This window comes from Mytilus trossulus, chromosome 12 (assembly GCF_036588685.1).
Source record: "Mytilus trossulus isolate FHL-02 chromosome 12, PNRI_Mtr1.1.1.hap1, whole genome shotgun sequence".
NCBI classification, from domain to species: domain Eukaryota; kingdom Metazoa; phylum Mollusca; class Bivalvia; order Mytilida; family Mytilidae; genus Mytilus; species Mytilus trossulus.
Window position 1 is genome coordinate 59,552,046 of NC_086384.1, and position 7,422 is coordinate 59,559,467.

Genomic DNA, 7,422 nt, shown 5'->3' on the forward strand with positions numbered 1-7,422 from the left:
CCCAGATCCCCACCCCTAAACCATATATATTCTTGTTGGGGACAATAAAACAAATCAAATGAAATTAAAGGGAAGTCCCAAGGGGGTCACCCAACCCCTCTTGTTTGAAAACTTGAAAACGGTCCAGATCCCCACCCCTAAACCATGTATATTCTTGTATGGGACGATAAAACAAATCACATGAAGTTAGATGGAAGTTCCTGGGGGTCACCCCACCCCGTTCAATTTAAGAATTGTTACTATTATCTTATAAACGGTCCAGATCCCCACCCCTAAACCATATATTTTCTTGTAGGGGACAATAAAACAAATCAAATGAAATGTAGGCAAAGTCCCTGGGGGTCACCATCAATCCCTCCTGTTTGAATACTTGTAAATAGTGGAGATTCCTACTCGTAAGCCATATATATTCTTGTAAGGGACAAAAAATCAAAACAAATGAACATGGGACCATATGAATGGGGAGTTATCGGAGCTTTGTTTGGGAGACTTCGTAACAGCATCCTGTTACAATTACTTCTTGTGATCATTGTTTTTTGTTTCGTACCTCTGTTCGAATGCGGTCGATTATCTTCTTCCATAACTTAGATGGCGATATCATTTTAAAATTGAGCGCAAGAAGTAATTGTCTTCCGTCTTCTGATTCATTTACGGCTGTAAATATTGCGTTTCATTTTTTTAATTGAACAAAGTGTAATATTCTTTGAATCTATGTTACTTTTACAAAGCTGTAGTATTTGTTTTGATTCGTTTATAGAAAAAACTCTTCTCCCCTGACCAGACATGAATGATTCATTCACTACTTATAGACACATGATCCGTCGATCTATATATATATACATAATTCTGATCTGGAAGCTCTGGTTTTATATGAACTGCTGAACACGGTACGGCTGTCTGTCTTACGTTACATTCCTCAGTTATATTTTGTTTATTGGATTCAGTGGTTGGTGTTGAAGTAAATGGCATATTTTCCTCCGAGATTTTACAGAGATATCTTCCTGTATTAATACATTGCAAACGTCATCCGATGTAAGTTGAACTATAGAGTCCTCTAATTTAATTTCATCAGCCTCTACTAGTTGGCTAGGTTCAGACTTAACATAATCATGATCATGAAGCTCTGGTTTTATTTGAATTTGTGAACACTGGACGGCTGTGTGTATTGCGTTATATTCCTCAGATATATTGTGTTTATTGGATTCAGTGGTTGGTGTTTAAGTAAATAGCATATGTTCCTCTGAGAGTTCTACAGAGATATCTTCCTGTTTCAATACATTGATGCCGTCATCCGATGTCAGTTCAATCAGAGAGTTCTCAGATTTAATTTCACAAACCTCTACTAGTTGGCTAGGGTTTGGTTTCATTTGAATTGGCGAACAAGCGACGGCTGTAAATATTGCGTTACATTTCTCAGATATACGTTTTGGCCATTTCACTTTGTATTCAGGGAACTGAAAAATAAAACAACTAATTTTACCTAAAAAAATCAAATGAGTATTGGAACTATATAACGTTTGGTCGTGCAGTATATCTTTTTTTTTTTATTTAATTGTTACAATTGCCATACAAGCGGGTGGTTTGGAATGCTTTAAAACCAGGTTCAACCCACCATTTTGTCTTGAAAATGTCCTGTACCAAGTCAGGAATATGCCAGTTGTTACCAGACTGTTCGTTTTAATCTGTCTGTTTTTATTGTAGGTAATGTGTTCCCTCTGTTTTAAATGTTTTGCATGGATTTGTTTTCTCTCGGTTGACTATGAGTTTTAGTTAGCGGTATACTTCTGTTGCCTATATAGACATTATTTGAACCTATTTCAAAACATTAACATGAGATACTTAAAACAAATGAAATTCGACCAATTGATCGATGCATTGTAGCCGTTGTTTCACAATATGGGAATACAACCAATATAAATACTTTATTAGACTCTGTTCTTTCGTTTGTTTGTTCTACAATTCAAAATCCACGTGCGGTACGAACAGTTAAATCACAGTCAAATTACTGAACTCCGAGGAAATTATAAAAAAAAGAAAAGTGCCTTATCGAGGGAAAACTGAAGTAGAAAATGGTGGATTGAACCTATTCTTATCGCTTGCTAAACGTCTCACTTGTTTGACAGTCGTTTCAAGTTTTGTTATATTGACAGCGATGCGTGAACAAAATAAACAGGCACTATAGGCGTTAACGCAAACCCACGCTTTTTGTGCCTGTTGTCAATTGACATAATTAAAAGAGCTTAAGTAAAGTTGTCATTTTCAAGTATAGTTCAAAAATCATCAAATAAAGCAAAACCTCAGTGTTATTTTTTTTATGTATAATCGTGACACGAATTTGGCATTTTTGGGTCATGCAATTTTTTTCATTTTCTTCTTTTCTGTTCAATAACATTTATGATTTTGAAAAGACTAAAATCTAGTCTAGCTAATACAATTATATCCTCGGTATTTTGATGGCCTTTCAAAATATTCAAATGGTATGATTCGCCCGAGTCAAAAATATATGAACGACCTTTTAACTCTTAAAATTTTAGTTCAGGCCTGGATTAAACATAATTGTCTGCTCTGTACTTTTTTTGCAATTTTTTTTTTGTTGATTAACAGAACATCAATGCTTTGTCTCTGGTAGATTTTATTACATAATATTTGGCAGCAGTTGTTGCTAGATGGTTCATATGATTGGCAAGTTTTGCTCGCAACTCAGGGTGAGACTCTCTGATTGACATTGATACCGACTTCCTTAATTTTTCTTGCTGTCAGTTGTTTCTGAATCTCCTTTTCCATAAATGCTGCATCCCCACAGCTTTTCCAACCGACCCGTAACCTCGTTGTTTCTGGGCCATGTGACGAATATACTGTCATCCTCGTATCCTATGTTATTAGGTACGAACTTACATGGATTTATGTACTTAACATTTAAATCATGTAGCTGACAATCAATTCCAATATTTGCAGGTGATATATCCCCGGTTTTATGGTCTTTCACCTTAAAGTGCAGAAAAAATAACATTAATGAACATGTCTCTAAACAATGTGTAGCAGCCTTAACTATGTGTTGAAATCAACTGTTTCAAGTTATAACTGAATGAGCAGTTGCAAGCTTGTTCTTTGTGCATATCCCAATATCAGAATCTAAAGAAATTGTCGTGTGAAAATCTATAATAACTGGACCCCATTTATCATGTTTATTGTTTTTATTTGTTATATTTTTCTGCAGTTGTTTTGTTATATCAAAAAAGAACAAAAACACCTGAAAATTTTGATAAAGCCTTGTTGGTTTTGTATTGCTCTACATTAAATTAACAACTTTCTACAAACCGTTATAGTTACTCCATCTAGATCTTGGGTCCTGAGAGCTGTATTTAATGTTCTGTGCGTTATTCCAAGAATGGCTCCAGATATTTGTCCGTTTTAAAAGTATTTTTAGGATCACAAAATATCTGGCATTAGCAAATAGTGTGGACGTTCAACAACCTTTTTCCAAATCGTCTTTCATTAAAGTTTTTACTGTCTCCGTAGCAGTATCAGAGTTTAAAAACTTTACTATGTCATCTTTATATACCATGTTTTCTACAATTACAGTATAAGATGTAATAAAATACCCTGTAATTGAATTACATATTACTTTAACCGCATTTCACTTTTATACTTCAGATTTAAAATCTTTCACGGAAGATTTCTTCGGAAAATGGATATTTATTACCATAGCAAAGTGAAAAATGAGGTAAACGTTTTAATCACTAACTTTAACATGATGGTATAATGTTATTAATCATACATTGTTGAAAATTAAAAAAAATTAAAACATTCAATTAATTCGAGAAAATTTAATTTTTACGGCTCCTATATAAAACTCTAAGTGATTAAAAAGTAAAATCACAAAAATACTGAACTCAGAGGAAAATCAATTAGGAAAGTCCATAATACATGGTAAAATCAAATAACAAAACGCATCAAAAACGAATGGACAAGAACTGTTATATTCCTGACTTGGTACAGCCATTTTCAAATGTAGAAAATGGTGGATTAAACCTGGTTCTATAGCGCTAACCCTCTCACTTTAATAACAGTCTCATTAAATTCCGTTATATTAACATGATGCGTTAAATAAACAGTCACAATTAATAAAATAGTCAAAATGTGGGCACATCAGTCATCATCGTATAACAATTTTAAAAGGGGACTATTTAACCGAACACAAAAACATCTTCTATCTACGAACACATTAATTGATTTGAGTGTCTGACGTCAGAAAATTTTATACGTCACATAAATTTGTCGTTCAATGTGCATACAAACAGTTTTAAAATTTACATAGGCAATGTAAGCATACAGGGTTAAAAAGTCAAAGTATGTAAGAATAAATTACAGAAATAGACCGATATTCAAACTAGTCCAAAAGTTATAGGTAGAATTTATAAGAATCCAAAAATAGTTAATACCACTACGATTGAATGATTTTGACGTTTGTGGTTCAACGTATATAGTAATTCATAATAGTAATATATCATAATGACATATAATAGACCAATATAATACTGACGGGATCTTTTAAATTACAGTCACATAATAAGAACAAAAGAAATACAAAAAGTCGCATATACAAAAAAAAAACCCCAAAAAAAATGAAAGCCAATACAAACACATTGACGAGATGTATAAGTACCGAGCCACGTCAAACTGATATCACATTAAACCATTCAACAGTAAAAGTAATATTAATAAAAGAACAAAGACAAATGAAAGAACAATAAAACATGTTGTTAAGATGATAAATAACATCAGTACGCTTAAACTAGTTTTATGTGCACAACCATCCTCTTAACATAGAACAGTGATAAACAGCATACTATAAAACTTCTTATATATCAGATGAAAAGACTTGACTCATTAGATAAAAAAAATAAAGAGCTGCGCTGTAAGCCCATGATACTCCCTTGTCTTTCCCTTGTCTTTTAACGAATGAATTTCCTTGGCCGTTTCCCAATTTTTTCAGAAGAAACATTCCACAACTGTAAAATACCAAATCAGAAATAATATAAAAAACAAAAAGGTACTTAGTTTAATAACTGAAAAACATGAAAGGTAGCTTACATGTAAGTCAACATGTAAGATATAAACTATTCAATAAAGTTTTCTTAAATTTTGTAAAAGTGTTTATGAGTGTTTGTCCGAAAACTGGGAAAAAAACCTTTTTTTAGCATAAAATTCATGACACCCGACACGTAAAATCTGAAATTTATAAATATCGAAAGGGAGCATACGTCAATAGATATGAACAATTCTTCAAAGTTTGATTAAAGTTGATGGAAGCGTTTTTGAGTTATTGTCCAAAAATTGGAAAATCACCCCTTTTTAAGGATAAAATTTCATAAGATGGAAAAATTTGAAATTTTTAAAAATCGAAAGGCAGTTTACGGCAATAGTTATAAACAAATCAACAAGTTTCATAAAAGTTGGTGGAAGCGGTTTTTGTCTTTAATTGTCCGAAGTGTGGACGACGGACGGACGGACAACGGTTTACAATAATATGTCCCATTTTAGACGGGCGAATCAAAACCAAGAAACAAGTTATAAAAAAGGCTAGACATAGTACAGGTATAAGCGTGCTGGAAGTTTGTGATAGTTAGTTCATAGCGAATAATAACCCATAAACAATATGTGTCCGAGTCTACAATATCAGTCAGTAGAATTGCAATAGATTTTGACAAAAATAAAATACTGTAATTTTATTATCGACAACTGTTAGGATAATAAATAAATTATGTATCAAATATATCGACAGTTAATTTGTTATCATTTTTTTTTTTGTAAGTTAGTATTCTCAGCAGAATCTCTATTAAAACTGTGGGCTTTATAATTCTCTTCAGACCTTTTTTTTTCTATTAAATCGAAACACGACGATTTGATATCAATTGATATGAACAGAAAAAGATGTCGCTTACAAGGCAGCGAAATAGCAACCCAACTAAACACGTAACCGAAAGTCTCTTTGGAAGCACTTACATTGTATATTATATCTAACCGGAGACAGGGGTCTCTACTCATATATTTCGTCAACTTCCGAATCGTTTGAAAAGTATGATAAAACACATTATACCGTAAGCCAATAATAAGTTATCTTTGAAAGTCACACTGGAAGTACATTCGCTTGCACAAACTACTTATAAAAAGTTAAGTATTATAACAGAATACAAAAGAAGAAGCTGGTAGCCTTAGTTCGTTTTGCATATACTTTTTTTATTTACGTTTACAATTATGTTTCGGAATTTCATGTGACGTCCATTTTCGTTGAACTAGTACACATTTGTGTACAGGATTCATCTGTAGCACGACTCGAGCTCCCTGTTTCGGAATCTTTCGCTGTATTGAAAACCCACTAGTGGCCTTGGGCTGGATTTAATTTTTGGTTTGGTTTTTGTCTCTTTGTCCAATTCTCTTCCCTATTCTGACAACATAAAGGAATGTTTTTTTATTCATAAATCAGGGGAAAGTATGTAGTATGTAACATTTGATTTTACCCTAAAGTGGGTAAGGTTCCATAACTCATATATATTGTCACATAAATAGGAGAGTAATGAATGATATGCTACCAAGTTTATGAACTTTCTGCGATCTATTGTACATCATGTACATATGTCCATATTTCACAATCATTATTTTCCCAAATGCAGGGAGTCAGTGAAAAAAATAAGTGAATTAAGTTTATTTTATCCTACATTGAACTTTTGATGTCGTCCTTTTCATCTTGGACTTGAGGAAGCGTCGACCATGTGTATTTTACGCTGACTTCATTGCAGTAATTAAAACACTATGTTTTTACGTTGGTGCCCCTTTTTTGTGGAGAAAATTTGGTTGAGTATATAGGAAATCCCTGAAGCATGACTGGAGCGCCCCCTTTTTAGTTCAGTCAGTGCCCCCGCCCTTTACATGAAAACTTCTTGATCCGCCACTGCTGCTGTCGTAAATGATGGTAGCGAGGATTAACTGTCGCTAATGCTTTATGCCCGCGTCACACTGTCCCGATTTTTATATACGATGGACACTCGTACGAAGTTGGTCCTGATCTCGTTAAAATACCAAAAAGTGACCGATGCAAGTACGATAAATAACGAAGTCTATACAATGGTGCCGAAATTATATACGATAGCTAAAGATGGGTATTTCAGCTTCATATCTCAGCCGAAGCCTACACGATAGATCACGAAGGCTACACGATGGATTACGAAGGCTACGCAATGGATTACGAAGGCTACATGATGGATTACGATAATGGTTCGATGGCCATACGATGCATAAAAGACGTCGTGTACAGCTTACGTGAAATCGATCTGTTTGTCTAATTCTTATAAAACTTATTTTTTATCCCCTCGCATACTGCCTGTTAGTTGCGTGAAGATAAAATTGTTAAAGACACTCTAG